Here is a 21,176-nt window from a genome sequence, read left to right on the forward strand (position 1 = left end):
GATTGCCTGTGAATTTCTTTTGTATTGAAATTTCCTATTGTATGTACATGAAACATGGAGAAATATTCATTATACTCAATTGGTCTCAATGGTGCTCTTTATGAAGTACGATCATTGGGCCCGGAAATTCCACCGTTTAAAATAAAAGGGCTCATACGTCCAGTAATATGTATTGATTTTACAATAGTCAGGGAACCACTTATCTAAATATTTTTTTGATTTCATAACTACCTTGGAAAGTTTTTAACTTTAACCAACTTGGACTTTATTCATTATACTCATTGAGAAAGGAATAATACGTTGGGCACTTGATACTGAGAAGCTTGATTAATGGAGAATTTCCACACAGGGAAGCTCCTGGAAGCATCATTAAAATTGCTATAGATATGTCTACCAAAGAAAGGAAGGAAAAGTACAACGATGAAAAAAAAGAGAAAAAGTTAAATAAAATAAAGTATCACAGATTTTTGCAGCTGTACGCTAGCTTCGGAAATGAAATAAATTGTAAAGCGTACAAAATTAAATAAGAGCTGTTGAATGGGAGATGTGAAGACACGGGGAATACGAGATGGAGGCAGAAAAGGGGTTCACCTAGACAGCAATCTTAATGAGGTCGTGTGGCGAAAATGAAAAACAGAGCAACCGACACAACAAATGAGAATGGAGATATGCTGGCAAGATTCGGGATCAAGCTGAGTGATGGCAAGAACACCGCCGAGATTCGTGTGGCCGGGGTAGCTAAAAATAGAGCGGTTTTAAGGGAAACAGGAATAGATTTAAGAATAAAAACACGGATATTTGAAGGTAGGAGGAGAGGGTGGGGTGTGGAGGAGGCGGTGAGCGAATAGGAGAAAACCGGATACTTTTAATGAGTCCGGAATTCGAAAATTATGCGCGTGCAAGACTGCAATGGTACGGACAATCTTGTCTAATTTAATGCAAGAGGGAGGGAGGAAAGAAACGTCAGCGACCGATTTCCGACACCTACTGAGCAAAATAGGTACCTAGAGGCACCAAAAAAAAATTCAACGCAAAAAATGTCGAAAAAGGGAATGGTACATGGAAGCGCCATCATCTACTACGCGCATCGAAAATAGAGCGCATACGGAGGGAATGGTGCATGAAACGAGTTTTTTTTAATTACACCATCGGATTTCAAAGTGACAAGGGGGCTGGTGAAAAGACTTTGAGGGTTACAATGTAAAAGAAATGACAGCCAGAGTCAAAATTGTAAGCCTGGAAAAAAACCTTCATCCTTCTGAGCTCGAAGAAATATTAACAGTCCTGAGAGAAGAGGAAATAAACGAGACAGAAATGAGAACGCAGAAAAGACTGCCAAAAAATAACTTTTAGGACATAGGGAACACAGCTTTTAAAAAAAATCTTAGTTTCTTAGAAAACGTTTGCAGCATATCTTAAGAATTAGTTACGTTCCTGAAATGAAGTGTTTAATTTAGTTTTCTCTTCGATCATTTTACCATCAACGAAGAAACATTTGGCTTGATGGTAATATAGTATAAACGTGAGAATGAAATGGTCAGTTATGGCAAATAAAAATAAAATCAGACTATATATATCTATTAATGAAATTTCGGTCATAAAACATATAAATATGGTCTAGCGGCCTTCTCAAGCAATGAAAACAACGGTTACCGACTCAAATTTATCTGATTATATATATATATATATATATATATATATATATATATATATATATATATATATATATATATATATATATATACATACATAACACGAAGCAAATTCATGAATGCCTTCCAATGTATCTAACAGATATTTACTCAGAGTAAGCATATGTAAAAAGAAGCAATTTATGCCACGAAATTATGTGCCAATATTATTTCATAATATCGCTACTCCAACAAGTATATTTCGCACAAATATTTTGAAAAGCACCACCTTCTTATCACACGAATGATAAGTAAGATTTGGACGGTAAGTAATTTAAACTATTTTGCGATTTTACTTGGTGAAGCCAAGGCAAGCATTATTTGAAATGAAAGGACTCAGCTGCAGGAAGTTTTCGAAGACTCTTGCATTCCCACGGCCATCCAAGCCATTTGCCTCACGATGGGTTTTCGCCACCGAACGGCAGACGGATGAGTGGATGGATGTCGACGTATGATACTCATTGATTCACGGAGAATCCAGCCCCAGGGAATTGACTCTCCGCTGCGGTCCGGTTTCGGCGAATTAATTTCTAAAGAATTGATTTTGCCGAATGCATTCCCCTTTTCGGATTGATTTTCGATGAATTTCTCCGGGGCCGTTACGTCGCCCGCGGAACTCGTCGGTGTTGCTTTTAGCCCACTTGCAAATGGAGAGACAGAGAGAGAGAGGCAGAGAGGGAGATCCAGAGATAGAAAGAGATAGGGGGGGGAGAGATGGGAGGGGGAGAGCCAGAGGACTCAGAAAGATGCCCCTCCGATACTCTCGGGCCATTGGCAGCCGGAGCCTGACCGCCTCGCGGGGATTTATGGCCGCTGAATCAAGGCATCGGCGCCGTGCTCTCTCTATCAATTTGAGAGCACGTTTCCGATATGTTTGGAAGGATGGGCCTTCCCCGCCCAGCGTGTAGAAGTCGCGCTGGGGCGAGGGGTTGAAAGGTGGGTCGTCGGACCTTCCCCCGTGCCGAAGACGTCTTAGTAGAGGCTGACTCACCGATCTCACCCCCTCAAGCCAAGCATCCTCCGCTTGGATATAAAACCACTGATTTTCCACGAGCAGTTAATACTGACGATTCAAGTTTTTTTGTTCTTCGGGCTTTTTAACCAAATAAAACCAACCATTGTATTAAATACTAGCAAAAGTATTTTATTTCTGCTCTCTCTATAAAATATTGACTTCAGTTTCTAACACTTTTCTTTACGGTATTACATTAATGGAAACTAATCCAAGGTTTTTGAAGATTTTCCAAGGTCTGTTCAAAAACGATGAAACTGTTTGAATAAATACTTGTTTTTATTTGTTACCCTTTAAACGCATTTATCGCCTTCAAATACAGCCCTTGGCTGCCAATGTAACGCTACCAATGTTTTTTCCATTTTTTGTATGCCGCCTGGAACGCTTTACTTGGGATGGCCTTTAACAGCTGTAACAGGAACGCCATAGGGTTAGAGTTAATAAACGGAAGTAATATCCATAAATTTCATAGGGAGACAAGCGACGACCTTGTAGTTTTTCATTAACTTGTAAAAATGTTGTTATTGCTGCTAGTTTCGAGGGCATACATATACTTACTACTTGTTTAATGATCAGTTGCAGAAAACTGCCTAAGATACTACCGGAATAATGATAGGATATCTAAAACATGCATAGCATATGACAGTGATGATCTCAAAAACATTCACTTAATTATCCCCCTTTTGTCTCCCTTGAGTATACGATTTGGCCTTCCAATATTGGATCGAGCATGTGAATCACTTAATCTTAATCCTATTCCATGAAATAATGATTGCGTGTTTAATGAGAGGAATAGAAATGATCACTGAAAAAAGTCACAATCTCCGCTCACAGGCGTGGAGACTCTTCATGCAACAGCTGACCTACATTTCCCCGAACATCTCTTGTAGCCCTATGACCATCCTTACCAGGTACAATTATGCTGTGAGATTCACGAGATCTTACTTTTATACGCACTAAGACTAAATAAATTGTGGCTGGGTTATCATCGAATCCGAAGGAGACCTCAAAAATCCATGTATTCGACCCAGTGGGAAGTGAATATCTCTGTTATAGCCAAGGGCGAGAAAAAATGGGTTGCTTTCTTTTCTTAGCCCTATAATGGCGCTCACTTCGGAGCGTATATTCATGGGTGAAAATTAAATCACCTGACAATAACTGTGGATACAGGACGTTAGAAAATCATCTCTCAAGAGACTCCTTTCAAGCAAATTCGTTGCCCCAACTCAAAAGTCCTCAAAGGATTCTGGTGTCGTAATTTTTACGTGTGCAATTGTTAAGAGGTTTAATCTTTTAAATGAGACGGGAAAGCAGTCAAGAGGACGATCGGATACCAATAACTAAAAATTTAAAATCCTTCCCACAAGGTATTCACAGGATTAAATTATAAACAAGAGACTTTCATTCCCTATAATTAAAAAAATGAATAGGAGCAACGTGATACAAAGTAGTTCAGGCAATAAAAACAACCCTATACTTTTAATAATCCTCAGACTGTAGGGTCCAGGGTTAAGCAGATTCAAGTACGGTGAACTTATAAGCGTTTGCGAGGTAAATGTCAAATTTTAATTAATTAATTCCACCCATGAAACTCAGAGAAGTGAATGGGCTGAAATGGGCTGAAGTAAAGTTACTCGGAAAACTTGTAATTAAATTTTACGCTCACCAAAAGCCACTATGCACCCAGGACTACATTTGAAGTGAAACGCTGATTGGTAATTTTTGAAAGTTTTCCACTTGATATTCATAACAAATAATGATTTCGTAAGGTAATCAGGCATAAGAATCACACCATTGTTCAACAATGCCTTAAAAATAAATTAACAAGAGTTAAAACATAGCTCGAATTTCTTTGCCCAAAGATCATTAAAATATGCCACCCCTAAGTAAAACAAGATGGGTCGGAAACGCTCAGTAAAATTATAATAACATTTTTCCTCATTCAAATCAATGTATGATATATGCATTTCATTAAGTACATTGCATGAATTCCATGTTGTAAAGAGCACATGGGCTTCATCAAAGACTAGCAGATAACCACGGGTTATTTCCCATGCATAATAAGATACATACAGGTTAGTTACTTTTTGGGCTATGACATATCTGAAATATTATTGCTCATACTTCATTATTCATTGCAGGTCCCACATTTTGGTAAGACGTGTAGACCAACAAGGTACACCTTAACTTTCTAGTCGATTGACACAGGAGCTAGCAACAGGCACAACGCTACAGACATAACGACACAAAAATCGACAATTATAGAAAATTTTCGCTCCAATACTAATACCAATAATGTTTCAATGTCCTTACACATTATTTTTACCGTAATATGAATAGAATGATAATGAGATGCTGATTATTGTGATGGAGGGGAAAATATGGGATTGAGCGACATTGTGATGGACAGAATGAAATCAGGAAGAGGAAATGTCTGCCAACATTTTTGACTAGTCAACTGCTTTTGATTAATTATATTAGATAAATAATTAGACAACTTTGCAACATTGCAGATTTGTAGTACCGTTCACAGGGATAAGCATACTTGACTACGTTTTTTTCCCAGTGTTTCGAGATGGTTATTGTAAATCAATTCTATCAAGTCAGAGGATATCCATAAAATGAAAGGAATGCTGAGAGGATGGAAGAAGGCGACCGACATTTGAGCTTCCTCTTGGATAACAATGCGTTGAGGCGTATTGCCAAGGTTTTTATTGCATTGTAATGACTGCTCTTTCGTCCTTCCCGAGTTTTGAAAAAGACAAGATGTAACCGCTGCGCTATTGATTCCCTATAAATCGCGTTCCGTGCAATACTTTGCTACCTATGCCGTTTTCATTTTTCAAGAACTTAATGTGCTGTGCTGGAGCTGGAGTGGGAGCTTAAGCGAGGGGGAGCTCCGGAAAAAAAGGGGCGAGCAAGATTGTAGTGTTTCGAAGCGCATCGACTCTCAACAACGACGACGGATTTCATTTTCCTTCGATTGTTTGGAAAAAAATCACATTGGAGCCGCTGAACTTCATCCATCGAACGGCGGCTTATAGCATTAGCCGAGTTGCACGCTCATGGCGTGCTCACTTCAAAGTTTAGGTTTACATGAATATCTTAGTCTAAACACCATCGAAGTTGAGGAAGTATCTTCAATTGAAACATGCAAATGCAAGCAGTATGCACATGCTCAGAAAATTCCACTTGTTAATTAAGGTTAGATTTTTAAATTACGGGGGTTGTTTACGAAAATACATGACGATTCACTATGAATGTTAAACAAATATGTCCCCACTCCTCATTGACGAACAATACTCAAGATATGTCGGGCTTGTCTCTCTTTAAGCTTCAAGCATTTAAACTCTTTTCAGTGACTTTCTGCATGCCAAATTCAAATTAATTTATCAACGCCAAAATTAACAGGAGCAAGCTTAATTTATAACTTACTGGTTAATGACACAAATTATATTACTGAAAGAATTTCTAAAACACGCTAACATTTCCTGGCATGATTTGTAATTTGATCCACTTAGGAAAGTTTTAAGTGTTTGGGAAAAAAATATTTTCATGGCTTGTGAAAGTCAGTTATAAAATTCAATGTAACAATAGGGGTGTATTAGAAGTTGTTGCCAAAACATATTATTTTTGCTTTATTTAATGAAAAATTTAATGAAAACGCACTATTTCTATGACAGCTAACAATTTAATGAAATCTGTGACTATAAAAAGTGAATAGAATCTCCACAATTGCCAAATGTGATTGAATATAGAACAGCTTTTTACCATATTTACCAGGAATCCAGAAATATAGGGACTGCAATAACGGCCCCCAAGGAAGAGGGAAGGCAAGCAGTTTTTCACAGAAGTACTTGGTCAAGCAGTTGAATATTAATTTTTTTAAAGGAGTCAAACTATTCCTTCATATATTAAATATTTTTTACTAAAGATATCATTGTTATTCATAAGAACCAATGTTCAGCATATCATTAATACATAGGACGAATTAAGGGAAATCTAGTATGAATGTCGCATATATTAAAACTTCCAAGCGAGTAAATTAATCTTCAGAGATGCCTTGTTGATATTTTAAGAGTATCGGGGATTAATGTACTTGAGAGCAGAACCACTTTAATGAGTTATGGAAACTAACGGTAAATGTACAGGAATAGCAAGTAGACACAGGAATATATATCACAACTACACAAAATCACCTTTTGTCTATCATAAAATTGTGCAACTAGAGTTTAACGTTTAGTACCCTGATAAAAATTGAATGAATGTCAACTATTTTCACGTAAAAGTAAAGATTATTTTATAGTGGATATTTATATGGTATTTTAAAGTTTTAATGATTGAAGTCGAAAATAATTTAGATAAGCAGGCAAAATATTCCCATTTTTCAGGCCCCTAGAACAAGAAGTAAATTTGGCAGTCAATACAGAAAATATAATGAAGCGATTGCTTTTACCTTTTAAGGTAAGTTCGCTTACCCTTGTTCAAGGTTGAAACTGTATAAGGTCCTTAAATGTTTCGATACATAGAGCGAAATACTAAAGGGACACAATTGCGAACAAAGCGCAAAATGCCGTCAATTCGACAGAAATGTTTTCAGTAGTCAATTTTCATTTGTCACGCAGAGTAGGGATATGTATTCAAAATGGGAAACTGAGATTTAATTTTAGTTCTATGCATCAAAAATGCACTAGAAAAAAATACGTAGTGCTATCGGTGAATTAAAATTTGTGATACACTTAACTGTTGCGGGATTTAATCTAAACGCATGTTAGTGAAATACTTTTCAGTTGGTATGATAAGAAATCTGATTTGAAATGGCACACACGATAAATGAGCGGATTTAAAATAGTTCTAAAAAACGGAAACAGCACATTCACTGGTCAAATCCAAAGGTACAATTAGAAAACCTATTTCCCTCAGGTATTCGACAGCACCTGTGATCCGACGTAACACGAACAGATTGCGCATGTGCGATGGGGAGGGGGGGTACGAAATATTTTATTGAGGCGGATTCAACATTAAAAACATAAATATATTTACGCACACTTACGGAAATTTATATGAACTCTTCTGTTCGACAATATTTGACGGAGAAGATTTGAGGTACCTTTTGGTTATTCGGACTTCAGGAGAAACCTGTGCCGCGGAGATGAACGCTCCCGTAATATGATCCTATCAACTTTTCGGGTTTTACGGAATACGGTTTTTAGATTCTGATTTCTATTGACACCGTGATTCCCATTCTGAAAAAAACATACTGGTCAGACCACTAGAAAGCCCGAGGAGCACGTACTTCCGACTCGAACACGACCAATGCCAGAAGCGCGCGCGCTTCTAAATTAGGAACCACCTGAAGATGATCCAACGCCGGAAACTTCTCCCCGATCCCTTAAATCCCACTCGACTCCGGCGCGGGAAGGAATTCCCGTCGCTAAAACTCTCATTTACGCGGTTTCCTCGCCAAACTCTCTGCCAACGCCATAGGATTTCTCGTGCCCGAAAATGAGCTCGCGTGAGAATGATTCCCGAACGGCCGCTTAATACCCCTCAGATGGGTATTCGAAACCATTTTATTTGGTCTCTCCGCCTGCCCCTTACTAATCCTCCCCACCCTCGAACACCAGGTATCCATTCGCTAACCCCGATCGGAACATTTCGATCTAGGGATTGGAATAAGGGGGCGCGGGGGGAGGGGAGGGGAGTCGGAAGCTGGAGATGGTGATTCGTGGAGCCTCGTCTGGCGGTTTAGCGGGGGATGCAGCGTCGGCCGGGGGGAAGCGCTAGTGGGGATTTGGGCAGTGGGATGGGGAATGAGGGAAGTAGAGATATAAGGGGGACCATACCCCTGCAGGAGGAAAGGCGATCCTCTTGGGGTTGGAGGGGGTGAGGAGAGGAGAAGGGAGGTCGAAAGAGCTCGGAATAAAGAGGGTCCGAGAAGGACGCGACGATTGACCGGCATTGTCTGCGGTTATAGAATTGCTCTCCTCTCTCCGAAATGTAGGCTACAGGGTGGTGGGAGTCGGGAAGGGGATCGGAGAGGGGAAGGGAAAGAGAGCGAAGGGCTGATGATAAGGAATGGGGTATCAGCCCAGCCGGGAGCGTGGGGAAGTTTGGGAAGGAGAGAAGATGCGGGGAAAAGAAGGGACGGATGGATCGGATGGGGGCGGAAGGTTGGGGGGGGGTCGGGGTTGGATCGCGAGGGAATAGAAAACCAATCTCGCTTCCGAGAAGGCACTTGCAGCCTTCTACGATGCATGCAAGCCCCCACCCCCCACCTACTCACTCACCCACCCACCCACAAGCCCACTCTCTACCCTCCCCCAGATTACAATTCCATTCCATCGGCGCGCCCCACAACGGGAGGCTCTGGGTCTGCGTGTGTGTATGTGCGAGCGCGCACGAGAGGCGGGGGGTGGGGGGTTGAGAGGGTACGGCGGTGTGAGCAGCAGCGAGGAGACGGGGGGGCGAAGTGGGGAGAGGGAGGGGGTTAGGGTTCCGAGGGGGCCGTTCTCAGTTCCATCACGCCCTGGCTCCACCGTCCCCTGCCCCCGCACTCATTTCCTCCCACCTACGGACCCAAATTACGATTTGCGCTCGCCGCGGCCCTGTTCGATTTCCGGAGCAATGCCGGGCATCTGGTGGACGTCTTATATTCCAACACGCGCCATTGAAATGGCTTTCGGGCGGTGAGACGCACGTCGACGGTGAGCCTACGGGTAAACAAAATGAGGAATTCGTGACCTCGGGATTTCGTTGAGCCTTAAAGAGCGCCAGGAAAAAAATCAGGGGAGCGGATCGATGGTAATGATCCCTTCAATGCATGCATGGGAGTGACGTCGGAGAATGTATTTAGCAAACTGCGATAAAATAATGAGCCTGGCAGTATTTGATCCAAATATCCTTAATGGGAAAAATGGAGACAAAAATCATTCCCGGGGAATAATGATAGTGCACTGTGCAAATTTGAATGTCTAATTATCTTGGAGTTTATTCTAAAAACGTCTTAGGGATTAAGGCCATTGGGGAATCAGTTTCTCCAAGTTTCAAACAATGAGCATAAGTAATACGATTTCTTAATTAAAAACCACGGCAATATACATTTTATATCTCCTCAGAAAATACATGTTTACGAGGAAATCAAACTAAATTGGTCATTGAATATGTCATATTTGCTTTAACCCACGAGGAAATCAAATTTATCGGGTCATGATTACCAAGATTAATGACGGAGCCTCTTGTTCCTCTACCAACGCAACCGTATACAATTTAAACAAATCAGCATGCCCAAAGTGAGCCCGTAACTGCTCAGCAAAATTAATACAACCCCCGCCAAGTTTAAAACAATATAATTCAAGTCGCGGGTCTTTTAAAATTTCCAAATGAATTTCGGTCGTAATGGTCATAAAAAAACAGCGGTTACACTTTCATTGGCCCCGAGCTGAATTTGAAATACTAAATCTTGTGAACGCGGTCCATTTAGACGCGGACTAAGCTCGTGTTTGACGACACTCATGGAACTTCCATTGAAATTAGTCAAGTTTCGTAGAAACTGAAAATCATCTTCTTTCATGTGCCGCATTAATTTTCATCCACATCCCATGGCCGTCTTTCGTGCCCGCTTTCCGCAGAGTATCAAGGTTAATGAAGGAGCCTCTTGTTCCTGTTCATACCAAGTTAAACTGGAATGGGACAGAGGGATCCGGAAAGGAGAGCAAATGAGTGAGTGTAGGTTGTGGGGATTGGAAAGTATTGAGGCGAGCGGGACCTTGAGGATCCCCCGTGGAGGGCGAGAAGGCGTTCATTTTCTGTGCCGTGATGGAAAAGGCACGTCGGGACTCGGGATGAAACTGGAGAATGTCCAAAAGGGATAGAGAACGATGCAGGGAAAACATGCTCATTCGCCAAGTGACAATCAGGATCCTTTCTGCACGACGAAATTCCCATTTTTTTTTTAAATCTATGACGTTCTTAGAACTCTATCCCTTAGAAGGCTGGTAACCGTCTAACTCGTTGGTGCGCAAACATTTTCCGCAGATTTTATTGTTTGCAGAAAGTTTTGATTTAAGTTTAGAAAATAAATAAATATGACAAAATGAATAAATAGAAATAACATGTTCTGCGAAGAGTTGATGACCGAGGAGGCGAAATCATGGCATTAAAAAGATAGGATAAATTCATCGGACACAGTTTGAAGTATGAGAGCCTGATGTGAATAAATTCTGCGGAGGAAGTGATAATTATTTGCAAACACTATCGCAACCATAGCCGCAAAAGGGCGTGGGATGGGGTGTTAAGACACCAGTAACATGCATATGATAGAAGACATTTTTCGAAACGAAGGAATACCTATGGAGGAAGAATTAACGGGAGGCTGGGAAAAATTTGTTATTGTATCGACTTCTGTGTTGTGGTCGAGAAATGTAATCTGAAAAAACGATTCCTTGAATCTCTATCTTCGATAGTAAGTATATCTCTCCAATTTCGTCATTACTAGGGGATAGATGTTAGAAATACTATCGAGTCTTATAGCACCAAAACCCTAATTATTAACCTTATAATCTCATGATGTTTGGAGTCCAAAATTTATCCAGCTGAACATGAATGGGATCAGATGATTGTACCCTCTACACTAGTAACGTCCAAACTAGGTTTTTGCTTGGTACATATATAAAAGATACTTTTCCAAAAAAACTTTTACAGATCATCTTTTAAAAAATAAGCGCATACTCCTGTAATTAAAGTATCAAATTGAAATAGTAAAATTGAGAGTAGTCTAGAGCCCTCATATCCTTGTCAGAGATATTTTCGTTAGCCGCATTCTTTAAAACATAGTACTCTGAAAATCTGGACTAAAACCAATGCCTCGCTGGATATCGATGTTGTGTTAAAAGGATAACTCTTGGAGATACGCTTTATTGGTGTTGACCCCTAAGAAAGTGATACAATATCGAAAGTAGTAGGCTATTCTGTCAAATAATTAAACAGGACATCTCATTATTTTTAATGAACCGAGAAAGCGAAAAGGAAAACACCATAAAATTAATATAAATGCCTTTCTAAAACTCAGCATTCTCCCTTTATCTCGAGACTAACTGGGGAGCGGCATCGTTAGAGATTTTTTTATTCAATTCGCCGTTATTTTCGAGTTTATAACGCATGAAAAGGCCAAATAACCCTCTAGAAGAGAGAAGCAAACGAAAGGACTCCTGGAATGGAGCCCACTTCCTTCACGTTGCTGTTATGAATTTTTCTAGTAGATCACAATTGCCCACTCCATGAGTCCATCCGGCTCTCCAGTGTTTATTCTTTTCGCAGATAGCAAGCAATGCTTTGTTCTAACGTGATCTTATGAAAGGGGGGAGTATCTTATACCCAGTGTGGGGACATCTCAGAATATACCAACCTCGTCTCCCAGATTTGTTTCCCGCTATCCCTGCACTCCGCAATGCTCTTCTCACTCCCCAAAGAAATCCCTATCACCTGAATGACCTCGGAAATGGCATTCCCACACAATGGCTACCACCAAATTTTCTTTTAGGGATTTTAACCCGAATAGTACGAGTATTATTTCTCATGGCAAACAGATTTTCACTAAATACTATATGAAAATGAAATACCTCCGTCCCGTGCAATTTTGGAACCCGATTGGCGTCCTTACGATCGTTTCTTTCGCTTAACCTCAGGATCATAAAATATCGCTCGGCAGTAAAATCAGCGTTGAACTGATCCACTAAATTCGAACTCCGAAGCAATAAATCTTCACCTGTCAGGTTCTTACTACAATAAAACGGTTTATTTTGTGCTCCGGGAATGAATTTATACGTCATGCGGTTTTAGAACACATTTTGAACGCCCGTACATACTCTAGCGGATGGTGGGAAAGCTTCATTTATTCGCGATCTCTCAATGATCTTAAGAGTTTAATGGTTTTAAGGGCTTAAATGGTTAAAAAAGGCATGGGAAGAACTGGAGTTGGAAAAGAACGTCGGCCAACAATTCATAGAATCATTTAGGCTTGCGGATGATCAATTTTTAGTTTTTCAGTCAGTCAAGAGGTTGCAAGTATTGCTGAACCCATTAGAGAGTAAATGCAATAGGTATGGGATGAGAATAAATGATAAAAAGACGAAGATTACGTGGTTTTCGAGAAAGGCTAAGTTAGACATTAAAATAGGAGTTCTTAAAATAGAGAAAGCGGAATAGTTTACCTATCGCGGAAGTATTCTGGAGCAAAATGGTTTAAGTAAGGCAAAAAATTGCCCTAGTTAAAGATTCTTTCAAAAAGAGGATAGAATTGATGAGTGGGAAGTTAAGTTAGGATGTTAAGAAGGTTCGCCAAAACTTTGATATGTAGCGTGGTTTTTTATGGCGTGTAAATCTGGTCGTTGAAACAAGATGACAGACGGGAAAAATATTAGTTAAATGATTAGGTAAGATAAACGCATTTTAATTGGGGGCTTTTAAATTGTTAGTGTGGATAAGGATGTAAAAGGTTACTTGGAAGGAAAGGAAAGTAAACGAGAAAGTGCTAGTTATGGTGAGGGAGGAGAGCTATTGTAGGAAGAAATCCAAAGGAGACAAGTGGCTGCCGAGCATTTTGATTGGCAATGGAATGTTAAAAACTGTGATAGAGGGGTAAGTTAGACAAACGAGGAAGGGGTAGGAATATGATGGGGATGTTGGACTGAATGAGGGGATGTAGGAAGTATGCTGAATTTGGCTTATTGTAGTGTTGGATGTCATATTGTGTTTTGCTAGGAGAGGGAAGGGAATTGTCGTTGTGCCGTTGTATAGCTCGCGTCCATCCAAAATTCACATTAACCGGTAGATTACCAATAATAACAATGATGGTAATTTCGAAATTCTCCAGTTAAGGACCCCTCCCGGTGGCTAGATGGGTTTCATATTTCTTGGACATGGACTTAAAATCAAACAATACATTATATTCTTTAATTGATCTATATAGTTTTGCTTTTATAGAATTTTCGGAAAACAACTATATTTTTACCAATTTCCACAATAATTTTTTCTGGTTTGACATTATGTAATTTTTGCACATGAATTTGTAAGAAAAACCTCTGAAATACTTGATGTTTCAAATATGGGAAAAAATGTTATTGCACAGTTTCGATTTCAGCAAATGATGTCATATTCAGGTTTTTATTGGAGGAATTTGCTAAGCCAAAAGACGTTTTTCCTTTTACCAATGCTCATACTATTTACTTTAAGCAAAACAAAATAATTTTCTTAACTCACGGTATGATCTTATCTTCCATCCAGCTTAAGTTTTCACGGATATAACAGAAACCATGCCAGCTCATTTGAGTAACATGCCAGTGACAAACATATATCTAACCATCCGCGAATGTTTACTGAATGAATTTGTTCGTATGGAGGTGCATTACGGAATAAACTAAACACTAGAGCTGTGATGTCTAATGTAGGAAATACATTACACTAAACCACTAAACGGCCATGTACACAGTAAATATACTTCAAAATGTGCCATGGGGAAGAAATTAAGTGGCCGCTTGGTCGTTTGCAGTATATTGGGAAGAGTATTCAGCTATTCGGAAATATTGCGGCTTCTAATAGAGGTGATTCCGTCAGATTCAAGTGATAGGTCAGGTGATTCCACAGCTTAGCTCATTCTGAGTGATTTCCTGGGTGAAGACCGTTTCTTGTGAATCAAAGGAAACCAAACACTAAATACTCGAGAAAGAGAGATGAATCAGTGAGATAAAGGACGACATAAGCTAATTGGGGGCATATCGTAAACACCTGATAGAAGCTAAAGAAAAGAATTACTGCACAGTTGAAATTAGAAAAGTTTAAGGAAAAGGAGCTAAGTATAGATTTCCTGCTGAAATTTGAAAAGGAAATAGACAAATATAACCGCAGGATCGTTTGAAGAAATGTTGGAGGGTACCGTCATTGGGGATAAGAAAGATATTAAAAAACTCCTTCCTCAATCGTGGAATAAAAGAATGGAATGAGTTACCTGAGGATATCTTTAAGTCCTTCCCTTTTTCATTAAATAAATTTAAAACGAGGTGTATGCTCTCCTTAAAATAATTAAAATAATTAACTGCAACGTGTGAGTGAGAAATGTACGTGATAAACCCGTATGCACTTCCTTGTATGTTTTAATGTGTAATGAATGGATTAAGTGGTTTATGACTCGTAATCAAGAAAATTACCACTTGGCTATCGCCTACTTGTAATGCTGGTTGTTAAATAAATAATAAATAAATAAATAATAAATATATAAATAATAAAGGTGACTAGATCCTCAGGTCTGCATTTTATGCTGTAGTAAAAGACTAAAGTGCAAAAATGACACCAGAAATTGACGCCATGCTACTCGAAACTAATATCAAAACAGGAAAACATATTCTGACCGAGCTGTACAACCTACTTTGTGGCATGTATATGGGAGTTTGAGAGAAAAAATACAAGATATATTTGAAGAAGAATGATGTCATTGGCTGTCTGAAAAATAAAAATTTCGAAATTTCAGAACAATCTTACACTTCCTACCTGTGCCCTTGGGGGTGCACACAATTGTATGTTGTAAATCCACTTGGTAGTGGAATTACACCTTCTTATTTTTCAATTCTAGTTTGCACGTTATTTGATAAATTAATACTACATTCTAAGGTGCATGGGTATGTTAGTTGATGTATATGTATTTGCATACATTTAAGTCAAAAATGTTTTTGCGAAAATGTATCAGCCACTATGGGTGTAAGTTTGCATAAATCTGTTGATTTTGCATGTGCCTTTGTATTCTTATACGGGTGGCGACCTAACACCCTCCGCCACACGCCCTTGCGGCGGCTTGCGGGGTATTATGTAGATGTAAATAGAACAATCAGTTTGACGACCCATAAATCGTAGCTTCTGGCAACAATAAAACATCATTAAATGAAGAAGAAAGCGGAGGAGTATACAAGTGAGGATCAATTTGGATTCAGAAGAAATAAAAGGGCAAGGGAAGCTCTTCTCATTTCTCGCTCTCGAGTTCTCGCTCATGCACTCATCGAAGAGAAGAGGGCACAGAAAGATCAACCGATATATATATATATATATATATATATATATATATATCGCATTCCTACATCTGGAGAAAGCTTTTGACGACATGAAGAAGAAATATGATGCTGCGTGCCCTAACGGAAATTGGAATGAACTTAAAGGACATGATATTGATACATCCACCAAATGAAGAGCAGGCAGCAAAGATTACATAGGGTGCAAGCAAGGAAGTTGCTGAAATAAAGGAATAAAGCAAGGTCTCTCATTATTGCCTTTGACATTTAATATGTTTATTGAGAAGGTAACGATATCAAGGAAAAGATAAGCGTTGGCATACGAATACAAGGAGAAAAGTTATGTAGGGTGAGATTTGCGGATGACATAGCTAGGCCTTCAAGAAGTTCTCTCGGGTTTCCCGCCGGGTCAGGTTGCAGTACACCGACGTTTCGATAGCTGACTCTGCCATCGTCTTCAGGGTGAAGTTCAGAGCATAGTTCAGTTTCAGTTTCAGTTTTATAGGTTTTTATTTCCGTAAGAACAGTGTACAAGAGATATATAAAATATATGGTGGAAACATAACAAAACAATACGGAAACCCCGTTTTAGGATAGACTCCTCCATAGTTCAGTTCAGTTTTTCAGTTTTTAAGGTTTTTATTTGTCAAAAAGTTATTGTACAATATATTTACATGAGACAGGAAAAGTTTGGAATTGACAAACACCCGTTATAGGCCGAAGCCTCTTTGGGCCGGAGACAAGACGGAAGTTTAAGTCATATAAATGCGGTTGCATGTTTGCTTATTCATAACAACATTGGATGATCGCTGTTTCTATTTCTCTATTTACCTGGCATTTGGCCTGGAATTCACCCGAGGGAGTGAGGAAACCCGGAAAAACCTCACTCAGGCCGCCTTAAATCAACCGCGTTTAAGAAAAAACAGGTGTTACCGTGAAGTGGTGCAAGAGGGGGCCAAAACGTTAAGCGTCATAGTTTTAATTACATATTTAAGAGCAATTGGCCTTCCCTCGTTTGTCCGTTAAGCGGCAAGGTCTTTTTTTTCTCCGTGATACATGAGTAGTTACATTTTTACAGAATAGTAGTTTTACATGAATATTTACAATTTCTTTTTTGAAAAATACAGATAATTGAGCATTACAGAAGGTAAAGTAATGCTCCTCCATAAAAAAGGCTTGGTATTTATACTCTCCGCCAAGCCTCCGGTGTGCCCTGATTGGTCGGAAGCGTTAATGTGCTCCGCTACGGCCAATCGGGTGCGTTCCCGTGCACGAAGCTCGGCACGAAGCTATGCCACGGCTATACCGGCACGAAGAGGCTATGCCACGCCAACGGCTACTGGGATCGCGTGGTGAAAGAAGCCGTTGAAATCCAACTAGACACTAATACTTTCAACAGAGACAACGGCTTCCAAATCAGTAACACTTGGAAGCCAGTGCTAAAGAAAATAAAAAATGCACGGGAACGCACCCGATTGGCCATAGCGGAGCACATTAACGCTTCCGACTAATCAGGGCACACCTGAGGCTTGGCGGAGAGTATAAATACCAGTCCTTTTTTATGCTCTGAAATTCACCCTGAAGACGATGGCAGAAACAGCTATCGAAACGTCGGTGTACTGCAACCTGACCCGGTGGGAAACCCGAGAGAACTTTTTGAATACCATACGCCGGGAAAACCTGAAATCCTTCATAGCTATGTCTACTTGCAGAGATGAAAATAGGCAATAAAATTATGCTAGCCGCTATGGAGGAGGGAATGAAAAAGTATATCCTCAATATATATCAGATTAAAATTACGGTAATGTTCTTTAATATGGTTGGGGAGGGTATTTTCCATGTACTCGTAAGACTAAGGACATGCTGGGACATGTAGAAGAGGTTTCGCTATTTAGTTAGCAGGATCAATAGTGAAAGAAGAACCAAGAGAATCTAGTAAGCAGAATATGAATGGCAAATAAGGCATTCCATCAGGAAAAGAAACTATTAACGGCAAATAATACAGGAAGTAATAAGGAAGTGATTTGTTAACAGCTATATATTGAGTCTATTTCCCTAGGATGGGGCACTTGAACGATAGAAGCAGCGAAGAAAAGTGGACTTGATGCGAAAGAAAATTGCTACCAAAGAAGAATGCTTCAAATAAAATGGATAGAGTGTCAAATGAAGGAGTACTTCGAGGAGTGGATGAAGAGATGACTTGCAGGAAGAAAAGAGAAAGTGTTTCTTAGGCACATCTGGAGGCACTATAATTTAGTGAATACCATAATGGAAGGGAACGTGACAGGGAATACATTAATAGGAAGGCCTACGTTGACCTATGATTAGCAAAGCTTCGATCCTACCAATTTTTATTCCGTCTTAAAAAGTTTTTTTCATAAGTTGAACAATCTCTGGGCATCCCAAGCCGGCGCTCATGTTTCTGCGGTCAAATATGTTATAAAAAATTGTGGGACAAAGATAAAACCAATCCGGTATGCATGTAAAACAATTATTAGAGCTATTAAAATAACTTCACATCTAGTTCTATCATTATTTTTTTGATGGTGTTAGTCTATGGGATATAAACGGTTTTTCCCTAAATGTCACCGCATTAGAGTGATTTTCATGGCATGATTAAAATTCAAGAACTCTGGATTAACTGAGAGCTTCGACCGGCTTGCTGCAACCAAGTAGAATAAACTCGAAAGGCATTAAATCAGAGGATTTAATAAAAAACAAAATTGATGCGCTTCACTGAGATTTTCCAAAAAGTTTTCTCGATTTGTCTAAATTTCATAAAATCGAGTTCACACACTCAATTTTATACCAGGAGTTTTCACTGTTAAGTTTTACCGCTCCCACGTTTAATCGGATATCAAGCACGCTCTTCTACCGTTCATCATCACCCGAAACCAAAATTTATTCGAAATGAAAAAATTAACATTTACTCATTTCGAATAAATAGATTATATGATGGTGAGGCAATCATGATGCCATCTTTAATTTCCGAAAGTTTCCCAATTCCAGGAGCTACAGAACTCATAAAACGCTAGAACCCCGTAATTCAGGTCATCAAACATGAAAGACCCCGTAACATTAGTGACGCGAACACAAGTCTAGTTTCTAAAGTACACTTGTTTTATTCCATTGCGTTATGTAAGCCTGGAATGATTCATAAACTTGAATGCAATCATTGCTCACGAGTTATCTGATGCGTGTATTAGTCAGCCTTACAGCCATTCTTCTCCTCTCAGTTACACTCTTCCAGCGCTCCAATTAATTCCCCGAGTTATTTCAACGAATGTATTCGTTTCACCTTAATTACAAACTGTTACGGTACTATTTTTAAGTTCCGGAAACCCTAAAAAAAACTGTTTCGGTGGAAAGGGAGAATTTCCTTCACGTAATAATAATATTCGGGAGAGGGAGCTCGGGACTTTAGTTCAGACGGCACGTTTAATTTGGCTTATTTTTCACGAGCTGTCCTGCAGGCTTCCTTTCGGCCGTATGGGACGAGGGAATGTAAGAAGGCTTGGTGGGAGGGAAGGAGAACTGGAGGGGGATCGAGGAAAGTTGGAGGTTGGCAACCCTGTGTAGGAAACGCCCGATACAACCCCTTCGCCCCCTCCCTCTCCTTTGGACGTGAGGAGATAAGGAGATGAGGAGTGGAAGGGGGTTGGATGAAAGAGAGGGGTGAGGTTTAATCGGCAATATTAAAGGATTTTACAGGAGGTGACGTTACGCTCATTTCCAGCAGGGGAAAGTGAGGTAAAGTGTGGAATAGGAGAGTATATATGCATATATATTCATCCCGTGCTTTATGGCATACACCCGAGCAGAATGTAGTAGTATCGCCTCGTCTCCTAAATAATAGACATTCACGGCCCAGGACAGCGAGCGGGGGGGGGGGGGGGGGCGCATGACATTCATTCTGAAATTTTCATTCACTCGAATGAGGCGGCCGGGAAAAGTCTCCGTAAAGCCGAGTAGTAGTAGTTTTTAGGGGAGGCGACCGACAACTGAGGTCATTTGCGCCGAGCTCGGGGAACGGGTACACAGACGCTCTAATTATGTAAATACTTTTCACCCCAGAACCATTCAGATGCTAACGAGTGCTCCTCATTTTAAAGTATGAAGTTAGTTCAAATGCTTATGCGGAACAATAGGTGGGGGGAAGGGAATTGCGCTGCGAAGGGAAATGGGTTTCGCCATCATTTTCCACGTGCTCGGGGACTGGTATGCGAATGAAGGCTAATTATTATTATTTGGATAAAAAAAAGGCGGCTCGTATTGAGTGCACTGCGCTCGAACACAAATTTTGAATTTATGATGCCACAATTTTGAGTGGGGATGTGAGCTTTACCTGTACACAGCATCACAATCACTTCTGGTGAAAAAAAGAGACATCCTTTACTTTGAGGGATTAGTCGCGGGGAAAAATAGCTTAAAAGCATCCTTTTTACTAATTAAAAGAGGGGGATTTAAAGCTGCGGAGGGCCTCTGTGAAGGTATGGTCATGGCTGACTGATTTTTAACGAGAACAAACAGGCGAGATTTTTAGGCCCAAGCAAGATAAAAAATTTAATGATCAATAATGGCTCATGCTTCGTCCATATTATTAAATTCGTTCATCTGGATCGGCCCAAAAGCGGAGCACGTGTTCCACCGGCCGGTTTACGACTGAATAGCGAGAAGACAAAGAGTCTTTTGTTCGTTGTTTCCATGTGCTATTCCCACCGTAATGCCCGAGATATCTTTCTGGTCTGATTACGGATCAAAACACCTTTAATAATGATGACTACTTCAAAACATCGCTTTTGCCTTTTATAACAAATTTTTACTTTGGGGAAAGATTACAATTGACATTTTATGACAGAGGGAAGTAATGCGCCTTAGCTGCAATTCCCATTTCAAATATTGTAGCTTTACCTTTTACCATGACAATAATCAAGTGATTTCAAAGAAAATATCATATTGGAAGAGTATGTTTAAAACATAGACACATTTTAGAATCATAGATGTAATAGGTATTATAACTTTCTTGTAACCAGCCAGGTATTTGCAAGTTAATATAATGCGTGAATTGAGGAAAGGAAAATTGTAAAATAATAAAGTCAAAATAAAATAACTTACACGCACAACGGTTCCACATGTTTTTTTTAAATAAGAGGAAATTTAAATTGTGCATTTAATATTGTAGGGTAGGGGAACAAGCATGCAAACACAAAACATAATTCGTCCAATATTGAAAACATTGCACCATGGTTTTTATTAAATCAGCGACCAATAGAAAACTATTTACTGAAGCATATCGAAGGTAAACTACGGAGGAATGGCAGTTCTTGAGTTTACTTTCTGAAGGGCGTCCTGGTTTCAAATAGGATCTATTTGAACTTGTTTTGATAGGCTCTTTGTTTACTTTGTTAATATTTGAAG

This window comes from Hetaerina americana, unplaced genomic scaffold, assembly GCF_022747635.1.
Source record: "Hetaerina americana unplaced genomic scaffold, ioHetAmer1.1.p SCAF_51, whole genome shotgun sequence".
Lineage (NCBI taxonomy): Eukaryota > Metazoa > Arthropoda > Insecta > Odonata > Calopterygidae > Hetaerina > Hetaerina americana.